Genomic DNA, 15,761 nt, shown 5'->3' with positions numbered 1-15,761 from the left:
AATATGAAGAAAAGAGATTATAACAAAGACGCCCGAAGGTTCTCTGGAGCCATGCAGAGAATATGGAACTCAGATGTTCGGTCTAACCCATCGACGAGCGGTTCAAGAAAGGGGTTTGAAGGATTTCGCTAGACAGATTCTTAACGTAACACACGTTTTTTTATCTGGGCTCTCACCACAATCTCTTGGACCACAAACACTCTTTTGATTATTTTGCTTTTTATTTAAAAGATACTAAAGATTATGTAACAAGTGTTGACGGTTGCTCTGTACAGTGCTCTGATACCTTTGGGTCATGCTTGCGCTTTATAAAACTCTCTAAATAAAAATAAGAATTTGGAGGGAATGCATGAAATGCTTTGCTTGAGCGCACAAGACTAATCCTCATAACCAATGACACTGGATTAGCCGCTCTAATTTATGTTACTCATCCAATTAATCTGTCATGCTAAGTATTCCTTTCCTGTGTAATTTTTACATCAAAATGTTTCCTTCTGACCCTCCGTGCCATGCTACCTTTAATAAGAGACCTAAAACTCTTCTCTTTGAAAGACACTTGGGTTGAATATATGACTCCCCCCCCCCCCCACACATACACACACACACACACACACACAATCTCGAATGTCTATTGTTCTCTTTTACCGTGCTGCATCGCACACATATGTTTGCAATGACTGTGTGGTATCCTAGACTAGTTACCTGTTCCTAGGTGACTGGATGCCACTAGTTCCAGAATGTTGGGGCAGGAGTCAGTTATCGTGTGTGGAGCTGGCTTGATGTCGTACCTGCCTGTTCTCCTACAATAAAGCTTACTTTGAAGATATACCGCCTCTGTGGTTCCTACAGACTGTTGGTAACTATACTCTTATAATGCGCTTTGATGCCCCTGGACAATGTCCGTACTATACAGAATCAATAAAAGGAATACGTACACATGCACCCGTTATGTGATGCTGTAAACCCCATTAACTCTTAAGACCTGAACATTAAAACGAAAATGACTGCATACATTATACTTTTTTCCTTCCTTACAACACACACAATCAACTGCAGAAATACCTTCCAGTAAAGTGTTCACCAGTTCATGATTTTTACGGACTGTTCCGACTTCAACAGCCGTCTTTTAGCCAGAAAACGAGCATCAGGCTGGGTCAGGATACTATCAGCCAATCATCTTGGAAAGAACACATTTCTTGTACGAGTACAAAAGCGTGATGTCATTGGATTGGTTGAAGAGCCTTTTTTGTGATGAGCTTGTCTAACTGAGTCCTCGTTGTTTATTGGCCTTCGGTAATTGGAGACTGTATTGTGATTTACCATTTGCTGTTCAGCATGATTGTCAGTTGCTCCCGGAAATTCTACTTTCAGACTTTATCTGATGCACATCCCCACCTTCTGCCAGCGAGTCAGTTCCTTTTCTATTCACTGGGTGACTTCGTCTGTCCTGCTCGGTAAACCGGCATGCAGGCCTGAAAGGGCTGGAAGCACGGCGGGCAGTGTCAACCTGATCTGGGCTGGCGAGGCATGTTTACCTTTTCAAAGCTGGACTCCGCCCAGGCGCAGGGTCAGTGGCTCCTTCTGCAGACGCGAGCCACCCTGTCAATAACTGCTTCATGGGAGCAATCTCTTACCCTTAGCAACGGCGTAGTTTCACGTCCGCGTTCGCTCACGTGACCAGCAGAGGTAAGAGCGGCTCATTTCAATCAATGAAGGAGATAGGTAGAAAATTGCATGGTGAAATGCTGACCGGAGTTGGAAGCATTTAGTGAGACGGGGCATTGGTGGTATGGTCGTGGTAGTAGAGCGCTTCGAGGATTTTGAGTCAATATTTGTTGCTAATGGGCAGTTAGGTCTGTGAAGGATGGGGTCTCCTGTATCAAAAAGGAAGAGGGTAACTGGAGAGCCTCAGTGCACAGTGGGTGGCTCAATAGTGTAACATTTATGCAGCACTTCAGATGCTTATATGCAACCCCCTTCCCCAGTGGCGCAGGCAACGCAGTGGGTCCTCCCTCCGTTCTCCTACCCATTAGCTAAAAGATACCAAGAGACAAGATCGGTTATAGCGGTAGAACACACTGCTCCAGGGCAGAGACAAACACAAGAATAGGAAGGAAATACATCAAATTAGAAACAAGCAAATGGGAGTGTAAAGTTAGCCATCCAATGTTAAGAAATGGATGTGCTCTAAACGCACTGTTTTTGGCACAAGATGTCTTTGGAAAAAACAAAAAGCTAAAAGCTCTCCGTACTCAAGACTTAACAAGCATTGGCAAAGCTGATTAGTCTTGCCTATGTGAAAGTTGTTGGAGTTGTGAATGTATTTTGGCCAGGTTGTAGATCAGTGTGGGTGCTGTGCAGCATGTATAAATGTTATAGCAAAAAGCTATAAAAGTTATTTTTAAAAAAACTGCTATGATGCGATAAGGTAAAAGAAAAACAGCCATAGCGCTTTTCTAAAAATAACGTTTAGCCTGTTGCACAGCAGCCACGCTGCTCTACAACCTGGCTGAGATTCCAATAACTTTAACATAGGCAAGACCTATTTATAGTGACCGGCGAGACACCAGGCGGCCACTCGGGGGGGAAAGGTAGGCCTTAGCTATGTTGTTGGAATGATGGACACATACACGTACTTCTGTAGTGCGGGCCAAGACCCAGAGCGGTCATGCGCCCTTTTATTATATACCTTTGGGCGTGCCCGCCCTTCGGGTGACTGCACTAAGTAACATTGTATAGCGTGGGCCGGGTTGCTCCGTCACTACATCCCTCCTTTTGTTTAGCTGAAATGCTGCAAAGCGTCCTCCGTGACATAGTTGCGCACACAACACACAAAGTCTCGGAGTCTCTGACTGGGGGTATGGTTTGGCCGGAGACCATACTTCTGGCTCCGGGAGTTGTTGTTCCCCGTCCCAGCCATGCCTGTTGCAGTCAGTGAGGGGCTCGGGATACCCACGGGTTGTTCTCCAGTCGAGGGTGTACATCCCTCCAGATTCCTTTGAGTGTCATCATTGTTTTGCTCTGGAACCCTTGGCGATGCAATTTCTCTGTCAGCTTCTACTCCATCGCCGTCCATGCTCTCACTCTCCACTTTCTTGAACTAGGAGACGTTCCTTACGACGGCGCGGTGTCCACATCGAGCGGAAACCATGGGTCCCCGCACTTCTGTAACTTCCCATACCTCTGGTTCGTATGCAGTACGATGTTTCCATCCGGGATGTCGTTCTTTCATTATGACAAGGTCCCCCACTCATAGGTCAGACACTTGTGCCTTCCGGACCAGACTCGCCTTCTGATTCGAGGAAGCCCTCCGGGCCTGTGCAGCCACTGAATCCAGTTCTTTTGGACGGCAAAACAGGTTGGCCCGAATGGAGTGTCTGGGGGCACTCCGGAACATCAGGTGTGACGGAGAGGGAGGTATCTGACGATATGCGCCTAGGAAATGCTGTAGGCACTGTTCGGCATCCTCGCCTCTTTCCACGCCGATGCGCAGAACCCTGTTCAGAGTCCGCATAAAACGTTCTACCTTACCGTTCCCCTGAGACCACTGCAGCGTGATCTGGCGGTGCTTGATGCCATGAGATGTCAGGTATTCTTGGAAATCTGTGCCATAGAAGGGGGGCCCATTGTCTGTCCTGATCTCCAAAGGAAGCCCCAACATCGCAAAGATCCTATCCAGGGTGGACTTGACCTGGGGAAAAACAGTGGATCCTATCACCTCCACCACTGGGAACTTGGAGTGCGAATTAATGAAGACAAGTGTGCTCCGCCCATCCGGAAACGACCCAAAATCAATGCTGACTTGAGCCCACGGGTCTTCCGTGATGATGGGATGAGAGGCCGGTACGAATGGTGTCTTTCACCTGGGCGTCCATTCCAGGAAACCACACCTTGCTTCTAAGATGAGCCTTTGTTTTGGCGATCCCCTGATGCCGGTGTGCGCAAGGTCAACAACCCTCTTCTGCAGGCTTCAGGGAACTACGATCACGGACCCTCGCAGAACCACTCCATGCGACCCTTCTCTCAACTCACTTCGTACCCTCCATAGGTGTTGCCACGTCAACCTCTCAAAGTCCACCAGACTACTGGATACATCCAGGAAGTGTTGCCAGCTGCGGTCAAGCAGCGTCCTCTTCACCTTGGCCAGACTCTCATCATCCACAGTTGCTCTTCCGACTTCCTCTAACGTGAGCGCTATTGCACACGCCTCTTGCGACACCAGTCGAACAAACTCCTCCGTGCGTTCTTCATCAATGGCCTGCCCAGCTGGTGCAGTCCTAACGGGGTGGCATGACAAGAAGTCTGCGGGGTTGTTGACACCAGGATGGAACACTACCTCGAACTGGTAGGGCTGCAGCTGAACTGCCCATCTTTTCAATTCGGGAAGGGGCCAGCCGAGCTGTGCCAGCGAAGAGAGGGTTCAACAGCTTATGATCGGTTACGACCCAAAACTCTTGCCCAAAGAGCTACAGATGAAAATGATGGCATGCCCACTTGATTGCCAGAGCCTCCCTTTCGATTTGGGCATGCCGTGTCTCGGTGTCGGTCATGGCTCTGCTGGCATAGGCCACCAGAACCCATTCTCTGGCTGAAGTCTCCTGGAGACGGACCGCCCGAGCTCCACCAGACTGGCGTCCACTATCACTTTGGTGCGTTTGTTGGGCTCGAAGTAAGCCACGATCGTCTTGTCCATGAGGGCTTCTTTGATAGCGTGGAACACCGCGTCTACTTTTCCGGTCTTCGTCAGCTTCCGGAGACTATCAGAGACCGACGCCAAGTTGGGGATGAAACGTCCACAGTATGTGGCCATACCTAGGAAGCTGCGCACCTCGGTGGGCAATGTCGGCCTGGGAGCAGAGCGTATGGCTGTCGCTTTCTTGGGGTCAACTTGGAGCCCGTTCCGTGAGAAGATATAACCGAAGAATTCTACGGACTCCTGATAGTAGGAGCACTTGGCTCGATGCAGGGTCAGCCCATTGTCTGCGAGTCGCTGGAGCGTGTTCCTCAAGTGGACGTGATGATCCTCCAGACTCTTCGAGAAACCCAGGATGTCGTCACTCAAGTTGATAACCCCCTGCAGCCCTGAGAGTGTCTCTCGGATGGCGTTTTGAAACACCTCAGTGGCTGACGGCGCCCCAAAACTCAGCGTGCGGTACCTTCGAAAACGTTGTGATGTTCCTGCTATCTGCGTGCAGCTCCAGCTGATGGCAGCCGGTGTTGAGGTCCAGTTTTGTGAACCATTTGGCCCCATTGAGATCCGCCACTATGTCATCCATGGTAGGCATGAGGTGTCGCTCCCATTCCACTGCCAGATTGGGAAGCCTTATGTCCAGCCTTGGGCAGCTTGGCTTGGGGGCTACCACCAACTGCGACACCCACGGGGTGGGGCTGGAGACTTTCTCGATCACTCCTAACTGTTCAAGCTTCCGCAGCTCTTCCTCTACTTGAGGGCGGAGATGAAACTGCACTCTCCGGTGTCGGAGCGCAGTTGGTTTGACTGTGGGGTCGATGTGCAGTTTGAATAGCTTCCCCTTGAGGCATCCCAGACCCTTAAACAACATGGTGAAGTCCTTGAGGATGTCGTCTGCATGGAAATCATGTACTTGGTTAGCAAAGAAAACCAGCTGCAGGTCTTCCGCCGTGTGGCAGCTAAGGAGTGTACCTCTTTTCCCTTCGGTGACGTGGAACTGCGTCTGGATGCAGTGTCCCTCGCTGACAACGTCAACTTCTATGACTCCCCTCAGGGGAAGCGGCTTGGTGCCCCCATACGTGTAGATCTTGGCCTTTGAGGGTGTTAGGGGTCGCTTCGGGGACAAACGTTCATACTGTTCGCTGTCCATGACGGCCCCAGTGTCTATCAGCGCTTGAACGGTGGACCCAGCCACTGCAACGGAGCACACGGGCGGAGGTCTGCGACGGGCCACTCACGGCTCATGAAAGATACTACAAAGACGTCATCGTCGTCCGCACCTAATCCAGACCCTTGTAGGGCAGCGTCTGTTTGCGCCTGTGGGTCTTCCAGCGACAGCTGTCTGACTGCTGTTGACATCCCTCGTTATCCCGGGGCGTTGGGTCGGTTCCTTCCCCTGTGACACACCTTCGCGAAGTGGTTCATTTTCCCACATCGGGAGCAAGACTTTCCCTTCGCAAAACACTGCCCTGCCAGCGGTTGTTCGAGACCGCAGTTGCCACACGTGCTACTACGTGATGACCTTCTGGCCCCACGCGGTGCTGCTTGGCGCCGCTGAATGACGTCCACCCTCTCTTCTTTCACCGCCTGTGACCGAGGCGTGCCAGTGGTGCTTGGATAGCAGTGGAGTGCCTCCTCCATCTCATCTGCCTGAGCGTTCGACAGCTTGTGTGATCTAGCAAGCACCAGGATTTCGTCCAGCATGATCCCAGGTTGCCTGAGTATCAGCCGGTGCAGCGTCACCGACTTGCAGCCCTTGATGATCTGTGCTCTTATCTCTTCCCTCTGGTCCGGGACGGTACAGGAATTTGCTAACTTCCGTAGTCGCGCGTAAAAGACGTCGATTGACTCAGTCTCACCTTACCTCGCCTGGCGGAGTTTGAACCTCTCAAAATCGGGGTTGATCTGAGGGTCAAAGAGCCTGTTTAGGGCTGCCACCTGACGTCCGCCCCAGTGTTAGAAAAAGTCTCAAACAGATCATAAAGTTCACCTCCCCCATAGCACATGAGTAGGGACCTCTTCACTCTTCCGTCCGTCTCTCGCATTCCCACGAAGTAGTGGTCTAGCCGTCTGATCCACGACTTCCACCGCGACTTAGCCGTAGCCGGATCCGCTAACTCACTGAAGGGTGGCAAAAGGGCTGCTGTCGCATGTCCAGGCGGCTGCGATTCATGCTGCGGAACAGGTTGTGGGGGCTGTAGTGCCGGCACGGGGTCGCCTGACTCACCTTGATCTTGGTTACTCATCGCTCCAGGGGCACGTGCGTGTGCAGGGGCTTGCACGACAGTTAGTATGCTGTTGGTGAGCTGTGATGAGCTGTGTAGGGTCTGCCACCCCGGGCTACTTTCAGATCACCCAGGTGTAGAGGCTCCCTCCTACAGTAGAGCATTCACAGTCCTTGCTGCTGCCAATGCTTGTTGTGTGGAGTGTAGTGCTGCCTAGGACCCTTGGTCTTCTCTTTTGTTTTTCGTGACCATTGTTCCAGTGTGTGCCTCTCTAGTTGGTTTTTTTCTTCAGTGGCCAGTTCGTGGGTATGCAGCGTTAGGCGGTGGTAGTTGGCGCCGTCGCGCTTGGGCTGAGTTGGTGCACATGCGCATGGGTCCAAAGGACAGTGAAAAGGAGCACGACACTCACACGGGCGTTCACGCGATTCCCTCAGTGATCCTGGAGCGTGCGTATGCGAGCAGACTCTGCGCTAAGGCACTCGGGCCTCGGACGTGGATCCGAGCGCCGCACTGACGTTCCTGCTGGCGCCGCTCGATGTTGCACGGTGTACTCCACCACCAGGCTAGCGGGGTGGGCACCCGCAGTCGCCGCTCACACTGCCAGGCCAAATGCAGGATCCGCGGGGCGTGTGCCTACAGTCAGGACACGCAGGGTGGGCACCCGTAGGCTGGACGGGCGGGTTGGGCACCCGCAACTTTGCTGGCGAACACGGCACCCCAGGCCAGGTGACGGCCGCACCACTCCATGGCAGACTGGACAGGCAGTCCGCAGCAAAACGGCAGAGGCGTGGGTGGGACCCTCCTCGTCGCCAATGTAGTGACCGGCAAGACACCAGGCATCCTCTGGGGAATAAGGTAGGCCTCAGCTACGTTGCTGGAATGACGGACACATACACGTACTTCTGTAGTGCGGGCCAAGACCCCGAGCGGTCATGCGCTTTTTTATTACATACCTTTGGGCATGCCCGCCTTCCGGGCGACTGCACGAAGTAACATTGTATAGTGCGGGCCGGGTGGCTATGTCACTACACTATTGGCTTTGCCAAGGCTTGTTTCTTACCGGTTCAGTTTTGCGAGTTGTGTCCTGTTGGACAGCAGTCGTGTATTAATTACCATTGTGTTTGATGCCAGCCATTGAACTCTCGCCCTAATTCAGGCTGCGGCCTGCAAGAATATCTCTGATGGGATCAACGTGTGCAACGGCATCAGCATATTTCCTGTTTGCTTTCTAAATATTACTCCGCCACTGAGGAAATCTGATTGCGGCAGAGGGCACCAGACAATAAATCAAAGGGAATTGCACCAAAGCCCCTTCTCTCATAATACGAAAGCATCAGTCTGTCAACAAGAAACTATAACGCTGTCTACGTCACTGGCACCTATCCTACGTCAAAGCGAAATTATGGGTTGAAAAATGCTCGCTGCCACGAAACAATCACTGCTAGAGGCAACAGTTGGTATTTATAGGAATGTGTAGCTTTTCAGCTCTGAACATTGGAAAGTGACTTTAGATTGGGGCTTCTGTCTCTGTCTTACCTCACCGGAGGCTGCAGAGCTACTGCAATATATAATTTAAAAAAGTGTCAATATAAGCCTTTCATTCAAGCTGTTGTGGGTGGGTTGAGACTCACTCAGCAGCACAGATCAGCACCATAAGCGGGTCATGGAACATATACAGCTTTACCAAACTTCAAAGAGCATACCAACAATACAGAGAACGGTAGGGGTAAAGTAAACATGGGCAAAATAGATCAAAACAGGCCTGGTAGAGCTGACAGACCCATACAGACAGGAAGGAAACACAGGAATGAGGCAATATCCTGGAGCGCTGGAGGTGAACAGAAGCACACTGCCTTACAATTTTAGAGATCCTGGGCAGTGAGTAGCCTACAAGGAGGACTGTTGGAAAACACAAACAGTCTCGTGGAGTACTTCACAAGAAAGAAAACTAGCATTTGCAATGCAACAGGTCTCGCATTTACGCAAGTTTGAGCTATTGGCATTGCAAATGACAATGCCTTTTATTTATATTTTGGTTTTTAAAACATAAATAAAAGGCATTGTCATTTACAATGCCAATAGCTTAAACTCTCGGAAATGCGAGACCTATTGAATTCCAAATGCTTGAAGGCATTGCTGAGTTGCCCCCTTCTATGTCCTATGACCCCTGAAGAGTTCCCTGTTTGCTACGAGTTAAATAAACAAGTCAATGGTAACAACTGTGCACGAGAGACCCTTCTGCAGTAAGAAAAACTCATTAAAGAAAATAGTGCTTACAGACTAAAGAAGGCGTACTGTGTAACAACCGAAGTAAAAGGGCCAGTCCTCATGGAAGGTTACAAATGAAGACAAGGCGGTACTAAGGCGGGACTAACAAGCCTAATAATGAATTAGAAGCCAGCATTTATGAAGGACAAGGAACCAAGCCAATAACAAATGTGGGTGAGGCTTCACACACATACTCCATTACAGCATGGCTCGCCGAGCAGCACATGCGTTGCCCAGGCTCGACCTAAAAAGAGTGCTCGAAAAGTGAGCACTGGTGGGAGAACAATAGGAGCCAATCAGTGAGGTTGTAAAAGGCTATGCCCCACGGGAGAGACTACAAATGCTGCATGTGCTGAAACAAATAGAGCCTGCAAATAGAAAGCAAGCAACTGTGAATGACAAAACACAAAGTCAATGGCAAGCAATGGGTGGAATGCATTTTTAGTTAAGCTTTCGGCATGTCCCCAATGGATCACTGACAGAATATCGACGACAAAAATATTGTGTGGAAAGAATATCATGCCAAAATATCAAAATTTCCAGAAGATGAGAACAAATTGGTAAGTATAGATTTCTATACTTAACTCCACATCTGTGTACCTTGAAGATATATATATATATATATATATATATATATATATATATATATATAATCGTCAAGGTTTATAGATGTAGAGTTATATATAGTAACACTTTGCTTACCCATACAAACCTACGTTCACAATATTTTTTTCCCAATATTTTTTCCACACAATATTATTTTCCCAATATATTGTCTGAGCACCTCCCAATAGGTCTTTGGTACTAGACAGCTATGGTAGGCTTCGTCCTAAAAGGGCAGTAGCATGATCATAATTATATGGGAGAGGTTAAGAGCAAAGCGGGATAAGACTTATGTAGGAGAAGCTAAGAATGAAGGGAGAAAGATATGGATGAACAAGGAAAGCATTTCTGGAATTTTGGAATTTAGTAAAATATCTACTTGTCCATGGGGCAGGTTGCTTCATAAATCTACTTGTCCTGTAAAAAAAATCCACTTGTCCCTTTGGTGCTATGTAGTGCGGCGACAAATTATGGCAGCAATCTCTTTATATAAGAGCTCTGATATAGCATCTCTGATTTTGCCAGATCTCATACCTTAGTAGTGTTTGAATACTTTCAATCCCCTTATGTTGCCACATTTCTGCAGATCTACATACTGGGGCTAAAGGTAGTGGTAAGCAATAGTTGCAGGGTTAGAATGCCCTTTTGAGTCTGTGCAAACCTACAAACTTGCATGTTTTAAGAGTTTTCAACAACTCTTCTCTAATCCTTTTCCCATACTGAGAAATGTTGGAAATTTACTCCTGACAATGGCAGATGTAAACCTTCTTCTAAAGTTGGAAAAAAGTGGTTGGAGGGAAAGTGACCTTACAAACACTCCGCTTTTCGCACGAGCAAATCTACACACGCATATTTGCTCATGCTAAAATGCAGTTCACAAATATTTTCTAGGAGTACTATTTATTATCCTACTTCTGTAACTTCTTGAGAATTTACGAAAGCCGTATAGCTGCACTTAATGCAAGGTCATATACCATGGGTGCACCTTTGAGACTTTCTTTCATAATTGGGCCCCTAATTCGGTCTGGTTTCTTATTTTGCCGACAGCCAGCTGTGCCACCGGTCACTGTGGAGAATTGCTATATTGTAGTAGGGTACATTCTTATCATGGAGGTGTACCGTCAATGTTGACTTCGAGGTGGAAGTTTGTTAATTATCAATTGGACCACATTCTCATCAGAGGTTTCTCAATATCTATAGATTAATACCGGTGTGGCATTCCACGGGTCCATCTGGATACCCATGAACTAAATGATAACGATATTTTCTCAGTGGATATTTAACATCCAGATTGACGGGTTTCTGCGGTCAATCCATACTCAGCTCGACTTGATGTTCCTCTAATCGTCTTTGTGACTACCAAATTATCGACGCTTAAAATGTTTGATCGCCTTGAAAAAGTCTGAGTACAGACGAAACACGTGTCGGCTAGATCGTGTGCTGGGAATCCTTTTTAAACGAATAAAGACAAGAATCTACGAAATTGATTTGGTTTGGACTTTCTGTTGGATACGAAAAATATTGATTGAATTGACCCTTTTAGATTCATATGTACCAATAAGTACATGTTCTTTGCGTTTGCGAATCAACTTGTACTAATGTTGGACTGACAAGCTAATTTAAGGGTGTACGGTTTAGGCTTTTTTGGGTTTTGAATATATGCATGTTATTTATTTAATATGCTGATGACATCTCTAGGTAGTAGATGTTGATAGCTGTTCAAGCACCCGATCTAACTCTCAGAATATTACGTTACACGCCAAGGGCCTTTTGGAATATATATATATTGTTATAATGTGATGTGCGGTTTTTCCTTATTAAGGAACTCTACTACCTACTTTAGGTTTTAAATAATTTGGTCTGGCGTTGAACATGACCTTTTGTGTTTATTTAAATTCGGTCTCTCTCTCTAGTCTGGCTTCACTGTGAGTGAAAGCATTCTGCTCTTTCACAAGGAGCATATCTGCACACAAAATAGTTTTGTTCAGTGACAGTAACTACTATGGCAGTATGTGCTTTTTGAGACCAAAAACATTTTTTGCTTTTGCCATTGTTTGTTATAATGGTGAGGGCCAGGCAGCTCCCACACCAGTAAGGTTTAACAAAAACCATTCCAAAAAATTCACACATTGACAAAACTAAAATGCTGACCACCAATTTCAGACCTACTGGCTTTGCTAGTGCTTGTTTATTTTTGTTTCCCATAATCTTATTTAAACTGGTTACACTGATCTTCCATTATGAATATTTATGGGGGGACTGCTCTGAGTTTCCAGTGTGTCCAGCTACTTGCCACTTACCTGCTTCCAGTAACGCTTCTGGGCCCCTAACGCTGTGTGTCTCCTCCGTGACTGCTCCACTCCATCGCGCGGTCTGAGGGGGAGACTACAGCTCCCAGGCTCCTTAGCGGGTGTGACGCTCTACTCTAGCGCCCGGAGGCGGTGAAAAGCGAGAGGCTCACTCGGTGGAGCGGGGGACTGCTCTGAGTTGCCAGTGTGTCCAGCTACTTGCTACTTACCTGCTTCCAGTAACGCTTCTGGGCCCCTAACGCTGTGTGTCTCCTCCGTGACTGCTCCACTCCATCGCGCGGTCTGAGGGGGAGACTACAGCTCCCAGGCTCCTTAGCGGGTGTGACGCTCTACTCTAGCGCCCGGAGGCGGTGAAAAGCGAGAGGCTCCCTCGGTGGAGCGGGGGACTGCTCTGAGTTGCCAGTGTGTCCAGCTACTTGCCACTTACCTGCTTCCAGTAACGCTTCTGGGCCCTTAACGCTGTGTGTCTCCTCCGTGACTGCTCCACTCCATCGCGCGGTCTGAGGGGGAGACTACAGCTCCCAGGCTCCTTAGCGGGTGTGACGCTCTACTCTAGCACCCGGAGGCGGTGAAAAGCGAGAGGCTCCCTCGGTGGAGCGGGGGACTGCTCTGAGTTGCCAGTGTGTCCAGCTACTTGCCACTTACCTGCTTCCAGTAACGCTTCTGGGCCCCTAACGCTGTGTGTCTCCTCCGTGACTGCTCCACTCCATCGCGAGGTCTGAGGGGGAGACTACAGCTCCCAGGCTCCTTAGCGGGTGTGACGCTCTACTCTAGCGCCCGGAGGCGGTGAAAAGCGAGAGGCTCTCTCCGCGTCGCGGGACGCGCGCGGGCAGCGCCGGGCTAAGCCCGGGACAAGGGCGGGACCGTCTGTGGCCGTCCGGGGCCAGAGGAGGCCGGGCCGGAACACCCCCCTTGGATCTGTTGATACCGACGAGCTACGTGTCCAGGTGACCATCAACCTCAAGATTGTGTGAATTGTTGGAACTGCTGTGTCCTCTTGCTCGTGAGGGTGTTTTATAAAGTACAATATGAATAGACGTAAGGGTGCGTTGGGGACTCTTGACGCTTTTATGATCAGGGCTGAGAGTTTACTGACACATGAGATTGAGCTAACTGAGCGGCGTCTATCTCTAGATTTAATAACGGCTCAGCGACGCTACATGAGATTGAGCTAACTGAGCGGCGTCTATCTCTAGATTTAATAACGGCTCAGCGACGCTCTTCTCTTGACGCTCTGACACAGGGAGGCATTTCACACCATCGCCTCTCTATATCACCTACTTTACCTCCAATGTCTGTGACACCTTCCCAACCTTCCCCTTTAGTTATTTCAGACTTACCTGTAGGCACCTTTTCTAGTGAACAAAAAACCTGCACTAGATCACGTACCTCTAAATTAACTGTGGCTAAAACTAGTGGCCTGCCGGCTAAATGGAAAAGGGGCCTCAATAATAAACCCATTTCTCATCGCTGTCCCGAAAATCCTAATAATGTTTTATCGAAAACAACTGTTGTTCCTAATACTGTGTCGGTTGGTATTCAAACTGATGACATTAGTATTTCTCAAAGCAAGGATGAAATTTTGTCAGCCTTGGAGTCGGGCTTGAAGGCTATGGTTAGTCACTCCAAGGCTTTATTTGATAAAAATTGTGTACCCTTACAGGAAAGACTTATACGCATGGAGCAACTGTTAAATCGGGAGCCAGCCTCTGTCCCATTGGCTGTTAATCGTAGCTCCTTAACCACATCGACTCGTTTGACGGGGGACTTTGCTAACTTAGGCTCTGGGATGGACAATGTTGATAATAGAACCCAGTGCCTACCTAGTAGTTCATCTCAACATCCCCCGGTGACTGTTTCCCCCCAAATATCGGATCATGAAGTGAGATCTATGCCCACAGCCCCAATTGCGCCAAAGACTTTTCCTAATACTGAGACCTTGAATCTCCTCCCAGCATCACACCCTTACGTAATAATTTTGGCTGGAGTTCCCTGTTTGTCTGATACAAAGAAGGAGACATTGGTGGACCTTCGCAACAAATGTGTGGACTGGTTGAGGAAACACAAGGGTTTTGATCCAGCGAGATTACATGAAATTTTAATGGTGCGGAGAGTGGGATGGGTGGGTACATCTGTTAAAAACATCACCGGGGATTGTATTGTTATAAACTTTTGTAGGCCCCATACTGTTCAGTCCTTAATGCGTACCCGTGAGCTATTGCCGGGTTTTAAGACGAATATATGTATGTTCACTCTTGGCTATTTTTATAAACCTATTACTATTAATAGCGAGCCCACACCTACGGCCCTCCCTTTGGCGAATCGTTTCTTGGCTCTGTCTGATTTAGACGTCCCTGACTGACAACCAAGAATGAATGCTGAATTTCCAGTTTTGTTACGGAATGCGGCCCCTGCTCTTCCTTCAGTATTTGCACCTGTCACTCCCAATAGTTCAGACAATCAATTAGTGAGTGTAGTACCTAGAGCAGGCACCCTGAATGTCTTAAGCTGGAATGTAGCAGGGCTTCAACAAAGGCTTTGTGATCCTGGGTGGGTTAGTTTTATCCAGAGTCAAGATATAATCATGTTACAGGAGACGTGGGCCACCGCAGATTTATATGTTAATGGGTTTCAGTGTTATAATATCCTTGCAACTAAATCCAGAATGGGCCGTCCCTCAGGAGGATTGTCTATCTGGATTAATATCTCTGTTGGAGGTACTACCAGAGTTATACCAAAGGATAATCAGAATTTCCAGGCTATATTATTTAACCAGAAAATAAGTTTTTTCCTGGTTAATTTTTATAATAATGATTTTAGTTCATCACCAAATACACATTTTAGGAATCTTTTTAATTTTATTACTATTTTGGAGTCTAGGCCTGACTTTGAGGACACTAGTGGTTTTGTGTTGGGAGGTGATTTTAATGCAAGACTTAACGTTGATTGCTCAACTATGAAGGACTGTAATCCGGCACCTGGATGTCAAAGGGGTGTGGAATTAACCTCCTTTTTGAGTACACATAATTTGGAGAACGCCATGGACTTAATGGCTAACTGTTTCTCAACAGTCTCGCTAGTGCCTACATTTAGAGGTAGAGATTTCTCATAATTGATTATATTTTTATTTCCCCTGGGCTGGCCGATCGCATCAGTAAGGCTATGGTTATTCCTATGCCGCAGGGGGATCATAATCCTATTAAGATCTGTCTAACAGCAATCCACCGCCCAGTCTATAACAAAGAATATGGTGCTAGGAACCTCTCCATTAGCTCAAACAATCTCAGATTAAAATGGAGGGGTATTAATGTTACGGCAACTTTCCAGACCCTGGTCAGAGATAATCTACTCCTTTTTTTCTCACGCCTGTCTGACCTAAACCCGAATCCAGGGGCAGTTGTGGATTTTGTTAAGATTTGCTCGGCTCTTCGAGTCCAGCTTACGACTTCGCCGCGTGTAATCACGAGTGACAAGGGATGGTTTGATCATGAGTGTTCTCTTGCCAACCGTGATTTGCGGCGTGTCTTATCTTCCTGCCCGAGGAATTTGACCGACGTGAAGAATGCTAGGATTCGATATAAACTGGCCATTAGTAGAAGGAAGGAGGAGATCCTCGAGGAACGCTGGGAGGTTTTAGCGCAAACTGCTGCTCGTGGAAGGGGGGAT

The 15,761-nt window shown here is 48.1% G+C and overlaps 2 protein-coding genes across 3 annotated transcripts in view; one reads left to right on the top strand and one right to left on the bottom strand.

Moving 5' to 3' along the window:
* Positions 1-1,425, bottom strand: part of TRAPPC2 (trafficking protein particle complex subunit 2) — a 97,886-nt gene extending 96,461 nt beyond the window's left edge. Inside the window, exon 1 of the mRNA XM_085622493.1 lies at positions 1,063-1,425. The gene's annotated coding sequence lies outside the window, so the exon portion shown is untranslated. The remainder of the gene's footprint in view (positions 1-1,062) is intronic.
* Positions 1,426-1,550: 125 nt separating this feature from the next.
* OFD1 (OFD1 centriole and centriolar satellite protein) overlaps positions 1,551-15,761 on the top strand; it is a 449,276-nt gene continuing 435,065 nt past the window's right edge. For both annotated transcript variants that reach the window (XM_085622492.1, XM_085622491.1), the window contains exon 1: positions 1,551-1,686. The gene's annotated coding sequence lies outside the window, so the exon portion shown is untranslated. The remainder of the gene's footprint in view (positions 1,687-15,761) is intronic.

The sequence above is a fragment of the Triturus cristatus genome, chromosome 8 (assembly GCF_964204655.1).
Source record: "Triturus cristatus chromosome 8, aTriCri1.1, whole genome shotgun sequence".
NCBI classification, from domain to species: domain Eukaryota; kingdom Metazoa; phylum Chordata; class Amphibia; order Caudata; family Salamandridae; genus Triturus; species Triturus cristatus.
This window is presented reverse-complemented; position numbering and strand designations above follow the sequence as displayed.